The sequence below is a fragment of the Microcaecilia unicolor genome, chromosome 3, assembly GCF_901765095.1.
Source record: "Microcaecilia unicolor chromosome 3, aMicUni1.1, whole genome shotgun sequence".
Taxonomy (NCBI): domain Eukaryota; kingdom Metazoa; phylum Chordata; class Amphibia; order Gymnophiona; family Siphonopidae; genus Microcaecilia; species Microcaecilia unicolor.
This window is the reverse complement of record NC_044033.1, coordinates 272,422,015-272,442,838: the sequence shown is the minus strand read 5'-3', so window position 1 is coordinate 272,442,838 and position 20,824 is coordinate 272,422,015. Positions and strand designations below refer to the sequence as shown.

General features: G+C 41.0%; 1 protein-coding gene across 3 annotated transcripts in view; it reads left to right on the top strand.

Annotated features, from left to right (window-relative positions):
* PACRG (parkin coregulated) overlaps positions 1-20,824 on the top strand; it is a 1,071,517-nt gene that overhangs the window by 361,596 nt on the left and 689,097 nt on the right. The gene's annotated exons all lie outside the window — the stretch shown is intronic.

The following is a 20,824-nucleotide window of genomic DNA, read 5'->3' as shown; positions in this document are numbered from 1 at the left end:
CCATAAACCGCTACTAAACGGACTTGGAAAAATCCAAAATCCCAGGAATAACATGTATAGAATGTTTGTACGTTTGGGAAGCTTGCTTGCCAGGTGCCCTTGGCCTGGATTGGCCGCTGTCGTGGACAAGATGCTGGCCTCGATGGACCCTTGGTCTTTTCCCAGTATGGCATTACTTATGTACTTACGTACTTGTATTTTCAAAATAAAAAAAAAATCTAAAAAAATGGCATAGTGCAGCAGTTGGACATTTTTCTTGCAAAAACATAGAAATCGCTATTTTCAAAACACATTTAAGACATTTTTCTATGCAGTTCATCTGCAGTGCATTCAAATCACAAGGGGGTGTGTCAGGGCTTGTTGGGGGTGGGATTCAGGTGTTCCCACAACTTGGATGTTTTTCTGCCATAATGGAACAAAGCAAAAATGTCCAGTTCTAAAAGTTGGACATTTTGGTCTGGACCTGTTTCAGTAATGACTCATAAAAGGTTGCCCTAAATGACCAGGTGACTACTGGAGGGATTAAAGTATGACCCCCTCTTACTCCCCCAGTGGTCACTGACCCTCTCCCACCCCCTAAGATGTGAAAGAAATAGTACATACCAGCCTCTATGACAGCTTCCTTTGTTATGACCTGTCCTATTAAAGCAGCAGGCAGATCATTGGAGTAGCCTAGTGGTTGGTACAGTGTACTGTAGCTAGAGAATTACAGAGGGACGGGGACCCACGGTAACCGCAGGGATGGGGATGGGGACAGAGCTCGTGAGGATGGGGGACAAACTTTTTCACCGTGTCACTTTCTACTTTGAAGTCTGTTAGTGAACTGGACTGTTATTTATGTTTGATGCAGACAACAATATTTTTATTTTTTGGAAAAACAAGCAAACATGCTGGCCACAGCTAGCAAAATTTGCATGGGGGATCCTGTACATCTTGCTACCAGCACATCTTCTAAGAAGACTTCTATTTCAGGAGGGACTGTGGAAGACAGGAGAGCTAAACTGAATCCTGAGATTATTGATGACTTCTTATTCATTCTCAGATTAAAAAATCATAACAGTGCTTCATAGGGCATATTTCTCTCCTCTAGGGCATACAGAACGGGTTGTATTTTGTACAATTGGACTTTTTAACAGGGTGTATTAGGATTCCTTGGGGTAGTAGAAGTCAGCTATTGTTGGGGGTGGAAGGGTAGAGGGTGGTGGTGGTGGGAGGGTTTATTGTAGCTGCTCATTGTTATTATTGTTTTCTATTTGTAATTTATATACAACAGTTGCACAGCATATTGTTCGTTTTTATACTTTAATAAAAAGATTTAAATATAAAATCATAAGTGTCCGATGCTTCTGCAGATGAGAACAAAGCCCGTGGGGATGGGGTGGGGAGGGGGTGGGAACCTGTGGGGATGGGATGGGGATGGAGACAGGGCCTGCGGGCACGGGACGTGGATGAAGACAGGGCCTGTAGGGATGGGGTGGGGACAGAGACAGAACCCATGGAGACGGGGACAAATTTTATCCCCGTGTCATTCTCTAACTGTAGTGAAAGGGACCCAGGCCCATATCCCACTCTAACTGTTACTCATGTGGTGAAAAGTGTGAGCCATCCAAAACCCACCAAAAACCTACTGTACCCACGTGTAGGTGACACCTGCAGACATAAGGGCTGTTGTAGTGGTATACAGTAGGTTTTTGATGCGTATTGGAGGGCTCACCATACATTGTAAGGGGGTAATGTTGACATGTGTGCCTGGGACCTTTTATGTGGTCCACTGCAGGACCTCTTAGGGTGCCCCACTGCTCTGCTGGGACGTCTGTGCTGCCAGTCTACTAAGAATGCTGGCTCCCCAGACGTCCCAATGGCTTGTTTTGGAGCATTTTTCCCTTGGACTTTTTTTTTTTAAGAAAATGGTAACAAAAGAAAAATGCACTGACCATAAAATGTCTAGGAAATGTCCATTTTCTAAACAAAAACATGTTTTTCATGTTAAAAAAATGGCCATATTCTCCACTTGATTTTTGGACATTTTCAGCAAAATGCCCAAAGTTGGATTTAGACATCATATTGAAAATGCCTCTCCACATGTCTCACCTCCTGACACTCCTGTCCCTGAAATTTTTCATATCATTGAAATGTTTGGTGTTCTCTCGGAGGGAGGGAGGGAGGGGATGACCCTGGAGCTCGGAGGGAGGGGGAGGACGACCCTGAAACTTGGAGGGAGGGAGGGAGGGGATTATCCTGGAACGAAGGGAAGGAGGTAGGGAGGTAGGGGATGACCCTGGAACTCGGAGAGAGGGAGGGAGGGGGGACCCTGAAACTCGGATGGAGGGAGGGAGGGGGAACCTGAAACTCGGTCCCCTGGAACTCGGAGGGAGGGGACGACCCTGGAACTCAGAGGGAGGGAGGGGGGACGACGACGACACTGGAACTCAGAGGGGGGAGGACGACCCTGGAACTCGGAGGGAGGGAGGGAGGGGGAGGACAACTCTGGAACTCGGAGGGAGGGGATGACCCTGGAACTCGGAGGGAGGGGGGACAACCCTGGAACTGGGAAGAAGGGAGGGGGGGCTCATGACACGCACTCTCATTCTCACACACACACACACTCTCTCTCACAGACACGCTCGCACCCAGTCTCACCCTCTCTCTGTCACACACACACACTCGCACATTCACTCTCTCTCTCTCTCTCACACAGTCACTCTCACACACACTCTCTCAAACATACACACTCCAAGGAAAACCTTGCTAGCACCCGTTTCATTGGTTTCAGAAAGGGGCTTTTTTTCCTAGTATTTATAAAAACAAAAAACCTTTTGGGCCCTGTTTACTAAGATGTGTTAGTGTTTATAGCGCGCCTACACTTAGCTCATGCGCTAACCATGTAGGCGCCTATAGGGATATTGTAGGCACGTACATGGTTAACGCATGCTAAAAATGTTAATGTCCCTGCTTAGTAAACAGGGCCCTTTATTTGATCTACTTGGGCTTCACATGGTATTTATGAAATACATGATATCATGCATGATGATTTGATTGAATCTTTTATCAGTTTCAAGAAAAATATTTTTTATCCAAATCTCAATTTTTTAGATATCTACAACTAAGATTGGCTCTTCTGTCGAACAATCATCTTTCCAAATAGTCATCCTCTCCTCCAGAAATTGATAGTATTTTATCAATGGATAATTTAACTAATAAATTGGCTTCCAATTTTTATATTTGTTTCTATGCTATTCACCAAATACTGCTCTACAAATATGTGGAGTATAGATAGTAATACCTCCATCACCGAAGCCCAGTAGTCATATTTTTGTTCAAAAGCAACTAGACCATTACCCTCAGCTCCTACTTTACAATCTTTATTCTTTTTGATGCATAAAGCTCTCTGGACCCAAATTAAACAAAACAAAGTGAATTCTAATTTATGTTGGTCTTGTAATACAGCTCTTGGGACTCTGTAACATTTATTATTTAGTTGTGTCAGTCTCCATAAGTTCTGGACTAATGTTTGGGAAATGATAACTGTCATTTTACAGTTGAAATCTAAATTGCCTTATAATATCATTATTTTCAAGACGATTTGCCTTTCATGACCTTTGTCAGCTCATGAAAATAAGCTCTTTGAAATTCTGATTGCAGTAGTACTAAAAACTATACTACATGAGTGGAAAAAATAATAGCAAAGTCTTTTGTACATTCTGGTGGAATTCCTTATAAATATGAAGCTAAGATTGCTGAATCCACTGGATCGCTTGATAGACTTAGGGCCTCTTTTATCAAGCCAGCTCCCACGCAGCAATGGCGATGGAGCCCATTCAAAGTGAATGGGCTTTTTCTGCATTACCGTATTGGGAACCGCTAATGCAACTTGATAAAAGAAGCCCTTCAAGAGGTTTGGAAACTTTGGGGCCCTTTTACTATAGGGTTGCCACGCAGCAACGGGCTTGCCACATGGCATCCCAGAAATCATGCACGGCTGCCATTTGTAGCGCTACTAGATTTAAAATCCTACTATATAAATGAAGAGTGGCCGATGCATGCGCGGCATGTCACAGATCACTCCCGACGTGGTTAGAGGCAAGATGGACCAGAACGCGAGCCAGCACGAGAGTCCCACAATATTGCATTGTTAAGACACGTATGACAAAAGCATCGCTTATCAACGGATACACTCTGGAGCTGTATTCTCTGCCAAGCATATTTTCAACTTGATTAATAAATATTGGACTTCTCAGCTTCCCGTGTTCCAGGAACCGCACTATTTACCTACGGGCGGCAAACCTTCGGGTTTTCTACAGCCGCTGCAAGTCCTTCGAGGAGCCAAACACATGACGTCATCTGACTTGGAAGCTGATGGTCGCCTAGCGACGCGCATTAATCTTTCCTTCAGTGAGTTCTCAGCCCCATTTTCCCATTGAAGGCTCGGAGGGCGTGTATAATCGCAGTGCCAGATCGGGATTGGAGGACTGGTGGGAAGTAGCATTGTACAAAAACCGGCGGGAGAGAGGACTGGAGTCATCAGGACGTGCTTAGCTTTGAGATTGTGGTCAGAAATGCACCATATAGATCTCTCCTATCCGTTTTCTCCTCCATTAGCCTCCTTCCTTAGCACACTTATGATTGTATAGGTTGTGATATGGTATATCTTTGGTAGTTTTTTTGAAGGGGGAAATTTATTAAATGAAGCCTATTGAGCAGGGCCAGTTCAAGGATATGAGGTATCCGAGAAAAAAAAAACTTCAAACTTGCGTTCCCCCCCCCCCCAACAATAATTATGGCCAATCCTCTCAGAATATCCTGGCAAGAACTGGCTCAAATGGATGTGTTGTGCTATGCCAAATTTTGCTGCTGTTTCTCCATTTTGAGCCTATCCTTGCACCCTCTCTCTCTTTCACACCGATGCACACACACACACACTTTCACTGCCTCTCTCTCACACAAGCACACACACACACACACACACACACACATATACACACTCTCAACTCACTCACACTCTCTCACACAGACGCACACACACACTTTCTCTGTCTCTCTCTCTCACACACACACACAGACACATACATATACACACTCTCACTCTCTCTCTTAACTCACTCTCACAGTCTCTCTCTTTCAAACAGACGCACACACACACACTTTCTCTGTCTCTCTCTCTTACATATACACACTCTCACTCTCTCTCTTAACTCACTCTCACAGTCTCTCTCTTTCAAACAGACGCACACACACACACTTTCTCTGTCTCTCTCTCTTACACACACACACTCTCTCACACACACGCATATATACACACTCTCACTCTCTCTCTCTTTACATTTCAGAAATTAAAAATCTTGCCCGTTTTAATCACACACACGGGACACGGAGGGGAGGAAAGAATCCAGCACACACACACACACACTCTCTCTCTCACTCAACAACTGGCTATAAGAAGCGACTGACCCTCCACTGTCACAGGGACTCCTAGCACCTCTCTCTCTCTCTCTCTCTGTGTCTCTCTCTCTCTCCCACACGCACACACGGGACACGGAGGGGATGGGAGGGGAGGAAAGAATCGCTGGACATGGAGGGGAGAGCAGGGGAGAGAGGAAACATCGCTTACACGAGAGCCTTCCTAGGGCCCGTTTCAAACGGGCTTGGTTCCACTAGTATATATATTTCGCAGGGGGTTACCACTGGGGTAGCGCAGGAGCCCGCACCGCCACCTCAGTGGGTGGTGGTAAGTTCTCCCCCCTTTATGGCCACACTGTAATGTGTTTTTTCAGGCTTTTTACCACCTGCGGTAAAATGGGCCCTGGTGCATGAGAAAAATGGCTGCTGTCGCTATCGCAGTGCCCTTTTTACCGCAGCTTGGTAAAAGGGCCCCCTTATGAATTATTTTGCTCTGATAAACCTAAATGACTTGGTTTAAAACCTATTTGTGCTTTATATGATGTTATCTTATTTTTTTGTATTATCTTCAATCAGTATTTGGGTACACAAGCTATATGTGCTCTATATCTTATATGATGTGTTTCTTATTTTGTTCGTATGTTTAAAATTTAATAAAGATAGTTTTGAACTTAAAAAAAAAAGATATTAAAGGCAGGAAACACTCTGTTACCATTAGGTGGCTCACTATGAATGTGCTTGAGATAATATGGTTGAGTTTTCCCCTCCTCCACTTTGCCTAAGCTGTCTGCCCCAGCTGTTGCTATGTGCTTTTCTGTAACAGCAGAGACACTCTGTTATGTGTGCCACTGAAAAGAAAAGAAAGAAAAACGTCTGTAAGTTCTAGAATAGCATAGACCTGGGTCCTTTTCCGAGGACAGTGATCAGAAGCTGTAGTCCAAGAAGAGAGTTCTATTTGTTGCATGGAACTGCCTGCTCTTTTGTTCTTTGTGTCCTTGGCACAGGCTGAAAGAGTGGTTCTGTAATACTTGGTCCTGCTGTGTCACTTAAAGGAAATAATACACCATTGTCTTCATTAAGCAAGCCTTGTTTTAGCAAACAAATCCCAGATATTGAAAAGGGGACATTTTAAAGGGGAGATTTAGGAAGGGTGATGCTTTACAAAATTCCCTGGAGAAATGTCTTTGTTTCCCCTATTTAATTGCTACTTACTAAGAAGATTCATATTCAAATAGGTTGGGGTTGTGAATCGCTGGTTTGCACATTCTCATGCACCCACGAAAGCTATGATTATGGCTAATTACAATGACGAATGAAATCCTAACGAGTACTCAATCAGATTCCTGTTCATGCATGAAGTAACTTGAGGCCAGCCAATGGAGATGTGATTCTGGTAATTACAAACAATGTGGCTTTTTGAAAAAAAGCTCTGTAAATCTGTGCAAGAGAAACGGAGGTCTAATTAATCACTTTAGGCCCTGAATTCTTTAGATGATCCACTTGCTGTGTTCTCTTTACCATGCTTTTAATAGACTGGCAAGATCTGAAGGATAAGAATGCGCCCACATTACCATTACTCATTGGCTAGAATTGCAACAGTTTCTTCCTGTTCTCAGTCAACATTTGTGTCAGTTAGGCTACAATCCGTTTTTGATGAAATCATTCAATAAACACGTGGATATATTATGGGGGTAAATTTAGAAAGGATCTTTTGTGCATGCCAGTGTACACCCTGCCCCCTTTTAAAAGTATGTACAACGATAAGAACATATGTACTTTTATGTCACTTGGTTGTAGGCAGATTTGGGGTGTAAAGTAGACAGAGTCTTGATTTCCATGGATTAAGCAGGTATAAATATCTGTGGCTTCATTTTAGCTGCAATTTCTGCAGCTTTTATAGGACAGCATAGGTACCTCGGCTTAAAATAGGTGCCTGCTTGCCCCCTCAATTTATGTGACCTGTTACAAAATTACTCTTATTTTTTCTGAAAAACACCCCTCTATAATTGTACTCTGATATTGTTGACCCACTAAGCAAACTGGTGGTTTTAGCAGCCATTATTGAATCATTACAGAATAGTCAAGGCTAGTCATGTCCATGCATATGTCTCCTTGCTTTTCAATATGGATGCTCAATAAATTGTGGTTTAATTTTTAAACCATTACAGTTTAATGAACTCTAATAGGTCCCTGTGGATGGATATAAAAGTAAAGGTTATAGCTCCTGGGGGAGGAAAAATCTTTATAAAGAAGATATGTAAAGATTTGACTTTACTTTGACATGAGCTTGAAGTAATTTGGGCTTCATTTTCTGCTAATGCACTAACTGCTGAAGAAATTAGACCCTCAAGCCTTGTTTTAATTGCTGTTACTGACATTATTTGTCCTCCCAATAACCGACATTTGTACAACTCATAGAAATAACCATAAAACATGAAACATCCCAACTGTAAATAATAAAATACCTTTATTTCTATATTATAATATATGTTAGTTTGCCATCTGGCACTGCACACTATAAAGGCACGTTTCAGCATTAGTTTTCACTAGTTTTCTGGAAGCAATGCTCAACTGCACTATTTTTTTTTTTTTTACTAGTTAAAAGCAAGAGCACTTCATAGAGTTGAAAGAAAATTATCCTCTTGTTCAGTCTGACATTTTTTAAATACATACATAAGTAAAATACTGAGATAGAAGATGTAAAAATATATATATATATATTTGGCATTGATCATGTGTTCTGTGCTGTGTTGTAAAAAGCACCTGTGCCATTTACTAATCTCTACAAGTAAGCACAAGAATAAGAATAAGATGGTATATTAGAGAGGTTTTGTGGAATACAGTAACAAAATTCTTAATATATTATATTTTGATAATTTGCATGTTTATGCTGTCTTCAATGATGAAAAGAATAATCCAAAGTGATTTGCAAAAATGCTAAAAGCTAAAATCTAACCTTTCCTATTAGAAAACCAGTGTAAAATTATCTTAAATGTCTAGAGCACTTTCAAGGATGAATGGCAGTTCAGATGATACATGTAAACTAGAGCAACCAGCAAAATAGCAGGCAGCTCCTTGTGACTCTGGGCAAGTCACTTAACCCTCCATTGCCCCAGGTACAAATAAGTACCTGTATAGAATATGTAAGCCGCTTTGAGCCTGCCATGAGTGGGAAAGCGCGGGGTACAAATGTAACAAAAAAAATAAAATATCATGCCCTAGATTTTTTGTTTCTTCTTCATTCCCCTACTTTATCTCTTCACATCCTTCTTTTTCTCTTCCAGCTGTCTTCTATTTTCTTTTTCCACATGTTCATTCTTCTCTTGCTTTCTCCCAGCTCCAGATTTCTTTCATTCTCTGAGGACAAGCAGGATAGCAAGTCCTTATAACATGGGTGATATCACTGGTGGAACCTGATGCAAAGAAATCTACTCCAGCTAGGAGTTTCTAGCAGCTTTTGAGTAGATTCACTATGCATATGTGCCATTTCCTGCCTGCAGCTTTTATTCAGAACCACTTCAATCTTCATCTTTCCTTGGAGGTGGTCAGATGCAAGTCATCATAGCTTTTTTTATAAGTATTTATTTTCTGAATAGTTTCAAATTTGTAAGTTTTCTTCAAGTTCTGTTTCTGTCATTTCTGGGGTTTTTTCCATGTGTAATCTGGGTCTCGCCACTAGCAGCATAAGCTCAGCTCATTCCACACCCGACCCAGGTCATAGGAGTAATCTAATTATTTCCATTATACCACACTCTCGCTCACTCTGTACTCTTCATTCAGTTTAGTTCTCTCAGTTTGAGCTTGGGAAATTAAGTTGGGCTTCTGGCTAGGAACAAGTGTCCCGCTTCAAAGAAACCACACAGCACTCCAATTGTATATTTTTGATGCAAGCTCAACTTTACTGAACTTTCTGCAATCAGCAGGTAAATCAGTCTTATAACTCCATATGTATATTGCAACTCCTGTCTAGTCAAGACTGAACTGAGGTATTGACTCCACCCCCTGTGGTGACATCATCAGCCCAGTGTTCCAGTTTAAAAGTTTGCTAGTGCTGAGGTGCACCACCTCAGGTGTGCCGCCGAAGGGGCACACCTAAGGGGCGTGTAATGTTCTTTTGTGTGCAACTGAGCGGGTAGTTGTATGGTTGTTGTAGTTATTAGCTTCTTGTTTTCAAGAATGAATTGGTTCTTAATCTTATTGGTTTTTTACATGAGGGAGAGGGTAGGGAGGGCTTAAAGATGTTAGCCTAGGCTATTGTTTTAACTCTCTGACTGGGTATGATATCAGCAAGTATCGTCAGAAAGGAGGGTTAGATGAATTTCAGTATACTTTGTTGAGAAAGGATTCCACAGTTCTGTAATGCTATAGAAGATTTTACAGGTCATTTAAGGTTAAGAGCTGGCCATATACAGTTTTGCAGGAAATTCTGCGAGGTATTACTTTTTATAAGGAAAATGGCCATGTTCAGCTAGTATCTTGTTTGTATTTTAATGCTAGGTCCGTATGTAATAAGAAAGATGTTATTAGGGATACAATAAGGGATAATGATAGTGGACTGACTTTTATCACAGAGACCTGGTTGATAGACCCAGATAGCCCAATTATTTTAAATGTTTGGGGTATAAGATTTTATATTGTGTGTGGCAGGGAAACAAGGGGGATGGGATTGGTATTATTTATAAAAGTTTTTTTTATTTGAAATTAGTAGATTCTATTATTATCCTGGGATTGGAGATGATGCTATGAGGCATATTTTCAAAGCACTTAGCCTTCCAAAGTTCCATAGGTTTCTATGGAACTTTGGAAGGCTAAGTGCTTTGAAAATATGCCTCTATGTCAGTTAAGTGATGATCTTATATTTGATTCTTTGGATTTTTACTGATTTATAGATCACCAGGTAACTGGGCAGTAATTGAAACCCAGTTTATTTACTTTATTTCACAATATTCAGCTAACGTTTCTCATCTGTTTTTGCTAGGTGATCTAAATTTGTATCTAGATAATAATTTGGATCTTATGATTGATTACTTATTTTCTTGTCTGGATCTATTAGGATTTTCTATCAGTAAGGTTAAACTGACTCATGAAAGGGGCCATGCACTTGACATTATTCTTTTCGTGCCCAAACTGAATCAGAGGTGTTTATTTTGTGACCCGGAATGGATGGCTATTACTTGGTCTGATCATTTTCAAGCTAATTTTACACTATATATCCTCCAGTTTAAGAGAAGAGTTCAGGAGAAGGATCAGATTAATGGAGTTCCCCGTATAAATGAAGAACAGTTTTGGTCTCAAATTAAGTTACAATTTGGGTAGGACTGTTCATCAATTAAAATTGTTAATTGCACGGTTAATCGTATAAAGCACCCCCTCACATTTCCGCCTATACAGTACAATATATAGACAGCAGATGTAAATTCTTAAACCTGACATATTTCAATTACTAAACTTCAAATAAAATTATTTATCTCACCTTTGTTGTCTGGTGATTTTATCTTTTGAATTATCTTGTTCACTGTCTTTGGTTCTGCTGTCCTGTGCTCTGAACTCTGTTTCCTGGACCTACTGTCTATTCAGTATTTCTTTTTTTTCCTCTTCCTTCACTTTCTGCCCTATATACATCTTTCACATTCAGCTTTCTTCCATTTTTCTTCTTTGTGGTCAAATGTATCTAGTTTCCATCTCTTCTCTTCCCTCCATGAGCACCATCTCCTCCCGTCTCTCTTCTCTCCCCCTCCTCTTCCCCTTCTCTCTGCAGGCACCATGTCCTCCCATCTTTCTTCCCTCCATGGGCACCATGTCCTTTCCCCTCCTCCCCTCCCTGGGCACCCCCTCTCCTTCCCTCCATGGGCACCATCTCCTTCCATCTTGCTCCCCTCCCTTTCATGGTCACAACGTAGAGCTAGGGGACATGAATTGAGGTTGAAGGGGGGCAGAGTCAGGAGTAATGTCAGGAAGTATTTTTTAACAGAGAGGGTAGTGGATTTGTGGAATGCCCTCCTGCGGGAGGTTGTGGAGATGAAAACAGTAATGGAATTCAAAAGTGCGTGGGAGAAACATAAAGGAATCCTGTTTAGAAGGAATAGATCTATGGAATCTTAGCGGAGATTAGGTGGTGATGCCGGTAATTGAGAAGTGAAACAGTTGCTAGGCAGACTGCTTCGGTCTACGCCCTGATCGTGACTAAATAGATATGGATGGCCTGGAGTGTAAATTGTAAGAGGTTTCAACGTTAGCTTCAGAACTTAGTACAAGAAGAGTGCTGGGCAGACTTCTACGGTCTGTGCCCTGAGAATGGCAAGGACAAATCAAACTCGGGTATAAAGTATCACATACCATGTAAAATGAGTTTATTTTGTTGGGCAGACTGGATGGACCGTACAGGTCTTTATCTGTCGTCATTTACTATGTTGCCTTGAAAGTTCTTGGGGTCAATGTCTATGCACTATTGTTGATCTACAGTCTATTGGGGAGGAAGCTTCACTGGCACATCAGAGATCCTTAATGTCTAGATGCCCAGGTCCAAAGGTTGATTCTGATTTCAGAAGATCGAGACAGTCAGAGGCCCATACTTCTCCTCTGGAGTAGTTTTCTGAATTGGAAACTGAGTGCTTGTGAAATTTCAACTATAGTCCAGAGGTATTCTCTGAAGATTCCCCTGAGTTGTCAACACTTTCTTCATCACTCATCAGAGAAGAATATCTCCATTCATGCCATTCTGTTTAAGTTAGCGATGAAAGAGGAGTCTACAGTAGAAACATTGGATATCACCCAGTTCATCGACCCCCCCCCCCCCGCACACACACCCCCATCCCAAGGAGACTATGATAGTTCCCATTTGTATAATCCTGAAGGATGTACAGATAAAATTGTGGGAGACACCCCTCCCCCTTTTTGTAGAACCTATTTACAAGCAGATTGACTTGATATACAGAGCGAAGGCTCCTGGATTTATAGTAACATAGTAAATGATGGAATTTTAAAACCTGTATGGTCTATTCAGTGCATAGCAAGGTGGCCAGAGTTGTAATTGCTACTCCATGCAGGTGACACACATTTATGCCTTTAGTTCTACTGTAGCCCTGTGCATTTTATGACCTTTCTTATGAGTACTGTTAGTCTCTTTCTCATATACATTCATGCACATTTTGTCCGTGAATGTTAATGGGTTGAATAACCCACTTAAAAGAAAAAAGTTGTTTTTGTATCTTACATCTGTTAACCCCGATATTACTTTGATCCAGGAAACCCATTTGCTAGATAAAGATAATAATAGTCTGAAAGATAATCAGTATACATTGGTAGCATATTCCCTAGCATTAAATAAACGTAATGGTGTTGCAATTTTGCTTAGGAAGTCTCTTTCAGCCACTATCATAAAACAAGCTGCTGATGTTATTGGAAGGTGGGTAATTTTGGAATTGCAAATTTGTAATATCTCCTATATAATATTAAATATGTATGGCCCAACTTCTGACTCTTCTGAATTTTTTCAGAATATATCTCAGACCCTCTTACAATTTCAAGCTACAAATATTATTTTGGGAGGTGACTTTAATCAAATACAAGATTTAGTGCTGGATAGACAATCAAATTGCCCCTTGAGAAAGTCAAAGTCTCAAATAGCTATTGATAACCTTTAAAAAGTATTTGGCCTTTGCGACCCATGGAGAATAAGGAATCCCTCTCTTAGAGAATATACTTGTTATTCCTCAGCTCATGCAAGTTTTTCTAGAATTGATTATTTTTTAATCTCCTCTTCCTTATTTCCCAAAATTATTAATACCAAGATGCATGGCTCAGTCATTTCAGATCACTCTGCCACCTCTCTTTATTTTACCCCTGCTCACACCCACTTTTCTAGATCTCCCTGGAGGTTTCAAGCTATTCTTTTACAAGGTGATTCCTTTATACATTATATGAAACATATTATATCTAATTACTTTAATAATAATTCATGTACTGATGTTAAGGTTAACTATTGGTGGGATGCATTTAAAGCTACTATTCGGGGAGCTATTATCAACTTCACAGCAGGGAAGAATAAAGAGAAGAAAAAAAAGATCTCACAATTAATAAATTCTATTAAGGACTTGGAGGATAGATATGTATTAAACTCCTGTTCACCCCTTCATTCTGAACTCCAAAAGGTTAAAAAAGAATATAATAATTTAATTGCTAAGGAAGCTTTTTCTTGTATGCATTCTCAAAAATCTCTTTACTATGCTGAGAGTAACAAATCTAGCCATCTACTTGCTCAATATTTAAAATTTAAACAAGATAGGTCTAGAATTACTCAGATAATAGATTCATCAGATATTATACATATCACGGATCCTGATATAGCCTTTCAGTTTCAGAGTTTCTATAAGAATTTATTTAGTTCTGAAATCAATTTCTCACCCTCTTCGTTTCATAGTTTCACTGAGTATTTGACCCCTCCTACTATTCCTCAGAACTTATTGAATTCTCTTGATCAAGATATCACTGAAGTGGGAATACTTTCAGCTTTGAAATCATTTCCAAAAAAATAAGTCTCCAGGAAACGATGGGCTTCCTTAGCGTCCCTCCGGACCTGACCAGGATTGGACTGATGGGTTGTGCTCGCCTACCAGCAGGTGGAGACTGAGAAAAAACTCTGACTCTAGAGAGCCAATAGGAGCCCTGGCCATGTGACCTTAGCCTCAGTATTTTCTCAGTCTCCCAGCAGGTAGGAAGTGAGCCCATTAGTCTCTCTCCTTTTCTCTTTAGATATTACAGATATTTGTGATAATTCTTCTGTGCCTGGAATCTTATTTAGAGGCTTGACAGGGTTTCCTTTCTCTTCTTTCTTTGACAGCCTCGGGGGTGTTAAACTCGGGTGTCTCGAGTCCACCCCCTTCCTCCCCATCTCCCTGGCTTAGCAGGGAAGGGCCGTCCCTTTCTCTGGAAAGGTGTACCGTCTTTGGGAGAGGCAGCCACTTTTAACAGGCAGCTGCTTTAAAAGAATTAAATCAAATAAAAGGAAATTCAAAGAAGCAGCCTTTCTTTCCCCAGACTTCTAACGAGCAGGCAGCTCCAGTGTTTTATTATGATTGAGGGGTTATAAAAAAAAAAAAAAACAGAAGAAAATAATTCAGTGTCTGTGACTTTAAACAGCGATTTTTCTCGTCAGATTTAATTTCCTCCATTTTCTTGCTTTTTGGCAGCGGCAGTTTAAAGAAATGAAAAAAAAAAAAAAAAAGAAAGGTGCGAACTGCATAAGCGCGGCCACCTGTTTTTTCTGATATGGCTTAAAAGTTCAAACAGCTGCTGTCGGTCAGGCGCAGTTCACGCAGCCGGAACGTGTAAATTTTGCTCTCCCTTCAAGGTTTCTTCGGGTCCAGTGCTGCCTCCGGTTTTTTCGGGGCCTTTTTCGCCGGCTGTTGTTTCTTCGCCGTTCCACTGGGCTTCACTTGTTCGGAGGTGTTGGGCGCGCTGTCGACGATCACCACAGGGCCAGTGGCGCGAACGGCGGCCATTTTGTTTCTCCCTCCATCTTATCAGTCGGGGATCTCTCTGCTGAAGGTAAGGCTGCAGTTCATAGAGCAGTTCGGCTCCAAGATGTGTACACTTTTGTATGTGCTGAACGGCGTATTCTAAAATGCTCTTCACATCAGCAGGCAATATTTGATTGAAAGGGGGCTCCTTTCATATATGGATATATAACAAGCTTTTCTTCTTTTAAATTTCTATGTATCACGGGGCTGTTAACACTAGTTTTTTCTGGTGCTCAGTCATTTTTCATTGCCTGGTGGAAAATCTACATCTTATCATAATATCATAATTCATTTCAAGCATTTTCCTCAATAGCTGTAGTATTATACAGTGTTTTAAGAACTTTAGAAACTTTCTCTATAGGCATAGAGTAAATTTCTGTCTTTCTCATTCCCTGGTGAATAGGACTACATTGTCTAAGAGTCAATTGATTGGTACTTTGCAATTCTGACCATAATATCTTAGTTCCTTTCAAGCATTTTACTCCATGCCTATGATGTTATATAGTGTTTTAAGAACTTAACAGACAATCACTCTCAATGGCTGTAGTGTTATACAGTGTTTTCTTTTTCCGACTTTAAGAAGCCTTCTCTAGAGGCATACAGTATATTGTTCAGATGCCATGGGGATATATCAGCTCTTTCATATTCTCTGAGGGACAGTCCTGTCTACCAAGCTCCCAGTCACTCAGCTGCCTTAGCAGGCATGCTTTATTCATGTCTTCCCTTCTTTTCCAACTGCCTTGAAGCCTCTCATATTTCATTTTAGCTTTCTTCTGGTTTTTACAGGACATATGGTCACTTAGAGAATAAAGTCATCCTTTCACTTAAAGATAGTGGACGGTCCTCAAACCATCTACTCGTGTTTGTCTCTACTCTATCAGTTCAGCATTGGCAGATTATAAACATCCTGGTTTGGTCCAGTATGCCTATACATACCATCTGCTATCTCTTCCTCTTCCTTAGAGACCTGATGTTATATCAAGCTTTCTTGAATTCAGATACAGTCTTGTCTACACTGCCTTCACCAAGTGGCTGTGGCACAACTTCACTTTTTTCGTTACAGGTAATTTCCAAGTTTGTCCTTTTTCATTTTCATTCTATGCGCCTTCACTCCAGAGTGTTCTTTCAATTGGAAGGGGATTCACTCACTTCCTGTGTATTTATACCATAGGTACATAAGTATGGTTATGCTGGGTAAGGCCTAAAGTCCATCAAGTCCAGCATTCATATCTAATGGGCATAGGTACATAAGTTTTGCCATTCTGGGGAAGCTCAAATGTCCACCTTTCTACAGCCAGAACAGCATTAAAGAAAAAAAAAAAAAAAAAAACCTCTCACGAGAGTATCGAACAGAAATCTCTGCTCCAAAAGCAAGGCTTTGCAGTAATTCTGCAAACTAACGCATACAATATTTGCCATGGCTGTTCACCACTAGGAACACCGGGGACCCTGGGCCTAGGTTCGGTGTTTTAACCTGAAACAAGCTCAACATTCATATCTATTGGGTGTGAGTCTGGTACTACTACTACTACTTAACATTTCTAGAGCGCTACTAGGGTTACGCAGCGCTGTACAAATTAACAAAGAAGGACGTTCCCTGCTCAAAGGAGCTTACAATCTACATCTCAGTGAGGGAGGACGCATGACCATGGTACGTGGATTAGTGGTATGTGGATTAGGGAGATCCAAGAAATTACAGGCCGGTGAATCAGACGTTCATACTGGGACAATTTTTTTCTGTCCGGAGCGTACTACCATAGCTGGTGGACTCCTATATTCAGAACTTTCTATATTCAGAACTTACCCAACTATGGAACGCCATAGAGATAGGGTTGGAGTTTGTAGCCCTATTTAACTGGTGTCCTTGGTCACCCTTCCTCTTCTCCTCAGGATCCAGAGAATGGCTAGTTTTTTGCTTATGCATTAACCGGTCATTTTCAGCAGTACTCTCTCTTCCGTTCTTTTATAGATCTAAGAGGATGTTCATTGCGCTCTTAGGGTCATTTCATTCTTACCTAGACGACTGCCTAATTGGAGAAAGTCTTATCAGCAGAGTTCTCAGGTCACGCACCGGGTGTTGCATTTCTTACAGTCTCTAGGTTGGGTGGTGATTGTAGCCAGGCCTCTCATTTGATCTCTCATTTGATCTCTCATCAGATATCTCTGATTTTCTCTTTGTTTAGTCAGGTTGGCGCACAGTCTTTTGTCTCCTCTGCAAACATCCCAGTTTATATTTTTCTTGGTGACCTTGGGCCTTCGGCCATTTCCTCGCTCTATTCTGCAGAATGCAATTTTACTTTCTAATGCCCAAGAAGGAATTTTCCTTCATCCTATTGCGAATCTCAGGGTCATCAATCGCGCTATTTAAGTGTCATCTAGTTATCTCAAGAACCTTAGTTCTGTCATTGGGATGCTTCGTGCAGTACACTTTTTGGCAGAAGCTTTTTTGTATATATTTTTTTTCTGGGGGACCTCAGCAATTCGTTTTACCTTCGGGTGAATTTTGTTTTCCCTACTGACAAACAAGGCGGAGAGAGCTATGTTGGTCCTTGCCATGGCAATGGGTTATGTCATCTGCCAAGGAGGAGTTAAGAGTATACTCTTGAGTTTGTACTCATTTTTTCTTAGTTGTGTCACCCTGCATTTAGGTGAATGGACTCATTTTTTCAGCCTTACTTCCTCACTGCGACGCTTCAGGGCTATCTCTTTTTGCCTTCAGGCTCACGAACATTTCTTGCTTCTTCCGTTCAGCAACAGTCTTGACGGAGACGGGGACAGATGCCAACGTCCAGCAGGGGTTTTTCAACCTTCTTTATGCGTTTCTTCCATCATCTCACTAGGTGTTTACGCAGAACCAAGGCACTCTTCTACATCCGGACCCCCAGTCACTCAAACTTATGGCGTGGTTACTGGGTCTGCAACATCTTTGATATTTTCGCAGGAAGTACTTCAAGTTTTAATTGCTTCCAGACAGAAATCTACATTAAAGTCCTATGAATCAAAGTGGCGACGGTTCACTCTGTGGTACTCCTCTCGCCACTTCATTCCACAAACAGTATCCATTTTGCATGTTTTGGAATATCTTCTGCATCTTGCGAAATCTTGTCTGTCTTACTCATCCATTAGAGTTCATTTGGCAGCTCTATCAGTGATGCATGATACTGTTGACAACCGCACGCTTATGCAGCATCCACTGTCAAAGCGGTTTCTTAAAGGAGTCCTGCACCTGTACCTCCCGCTTCGTCCACCAGCTAAGTGAACTAGGTGAACAGACTCTTAAAGTTCTGTTTTCTAGTAGCCATAACTTTTTCTATAAAGTTTTCCTCTTCAAGCAGTGTTTCCCAGTAGCCATTGCAGCAAGTAGATCTATGTGTGGAATACTTCTATGGTTGGTAACTTCTTTTCGGTCTGCTGTAGTTTAAAGTTTTCACCTTTCCCAATCGGTTTTTTCTTATTGGTTTTGTCCTTCTAGCCAGTAGGCGTAAAAGTTTTTCATTGTTTCTAACCCGCTATATCGCGAAGGATCAAGGAAATGAGAATGTCTATTTCTCTTCTCGCTGAGAGGGCAGTTCCACAGCGTATTACAACATATTCCACAACTTCAGAAGCGGGCTCTATTCTTACTACGGCGATTTTTGGTGCTCTCGGTGCACATTGGTAAGTTGGCAACTTAGTCCTAGTTTCATTTTATTTTGCTCATTGGGACACACTACATGTTAGTTGTCGCCAGGTGGCCTATGCAGCATGAACATTTCTCTGCAGTTTTCATAAGGTCCCTCCCTTCAGATTACTGCTTTGGTACTTCCCATCAGTCCAATCCTGGTCAGGTCCGGAGGGACGCTAAGGAAGGAGAAATTAGATCTTACCTGCTAATTTGCTTTCCTTTAGTCCCTCCGGACCGGACCAGGCCCCTCCCATGTTCTCTCTACTCTTTAGCTTCTTTTATTAAGTAGGAAGTGTATTCAGTAGGAAGTGTATTCATTCCTTTACGTTTCGTGGAACAATACTATATATATACAGAACTTTACGTGGTCTATACCACTTCTCTGGTGGTTGCTGGTGAGCTCAGTTGCTGGAATATCTATAAAACCTTAAATATGATTTACCACTTTTCTGGTGAGAGTTGCTGGTAAGCTCAGTTGGTGGAATATATATAAAATCTTAAGTGGGCCATACCACTTCTCTGGTGAGAGTTGCTGGTGAGCTATAAGACAAGTGAGCCATACCACTTCTCTGGTGAGAGTTGCGGGTGAGCTATATTATATGTGAGCCATACCACTTCTCTGGGGAGAGTTGCTGGTGAGCTATATTACATGTGAGCCATATCGCTTCTCTGGTGAGAGTTGCTGGTGAGCTATAGTACAAGTGAGCCATACCACTTCTCTAGTGAGAGTTGCTGGTGAGCTGTAATACATATCGGGCCATACCACTTCTCTGGTGAGAGTTGCTGGTGAGCTCTGATACTTGGCATTGCCGAGTGCTTTGTGGCTGCTAGGATTCCATACGGCACAGAAGGTCTTTCTTTCTTTCCTGCTTTGCTATTCAAATACTGAGGCTAAGGTCACATGGCCAGGGCTCCTATTGGCTCTCTAGAGTCAGAGTTTTTTCTCAGTCTCCACCTGCTGGTAGGCGAGCACAACCCATCAGTCCAATCCTGGTCCGGTCCGGAGGGACTAAAGGAAAGCAAATTAGCAGGTAAGATCTAATTTCTCCTTAATGTTGAATTCTATTTAGCTTTTTCAGACATTCTTGTACCCAAACTCCTCCAGTTATATAATATTTTTCTAACGGAAGACTCTTCTAAAGGTTCTTTTCTAGAATCTACAATTATAGTAATTCCTAAACCTTATAAAGATCACAATAAAGTGGAAAATTATAGGCCCATACCTCTTATTAACACTGATAATAAAATATTTGCTAAGATTCTTGCCTCTAGACTCCAAAAAATTCTTCCTATTATTATTCATAAAGATCAAAATGGATTTACTCCCCAACGTCTCCCAAATGATAATTCTCGACTTTTTTGGAATATCTTGTCAAATGCTCGTCATTTTGATGACTCTTTAATTACAGTCTCCTTAGATGCAGAAAAAGCATTTGACAGAATTGAGTGGCAGTATCTGTTTTATTGGCATTGGTGAAAGATTTATAAACATGGTTAATATTATTTATGATAATCCACTGGCTACTATAGTGGTCAATGGCAATGTATCTAAACCATTTCCCCTAAAAAGGGGAACCAAACAAGGTTGCCCTCTCTCGCCACTTCTTTTTAACATTGCTTTAGAACCTTTGGCAATGGCAATTAGGCATAATTCTGAAATTTTGGGTGCACGTATTGGTATTGATGAATTTAAACTATCATTATATGCTGACAATATCCTTCTGTATACAACATTAAAATCCCTACCTACTCTTCTCACTTCTATAGAATCCTTCTCTTTTCTGTCTGGTTATAAGATAAACTGGAATAAATCTGCAGTTTTGTCCTTATCTCCTTCTGTTCAGAAGCATCATATTTCTTCCTTTCCTTTTAAATGGGAGCCTAATAGGATAAATTATCTGGGAATTTGGTATGGTAAAACTGTAGATCACTCTTTACAATTAAGTTCTGAAGCTCTACTATCTGTAGTAGACTCTACTCTAGATACATGGAATCCATTATATCTTTCATGGTGGGGTAGAGCTGAGGCAATAAAACTGGTTCTTACTCCAAAATTAAATTATGTCTTCATCATGGTACCTTTTCCAGTCCCTTCTTTGCTATATAAGAAAATAGAAAGTTAAATTTCTAGGTTTTTATGGCAGCGTAAACCCCCTAGATTTGCTCTTCAAAAACTTAAATTGTATAAGTCTAATGGTGGTATCAACTTCCCAGATTTTAAATCTTATCATCTGGCATTCAGATT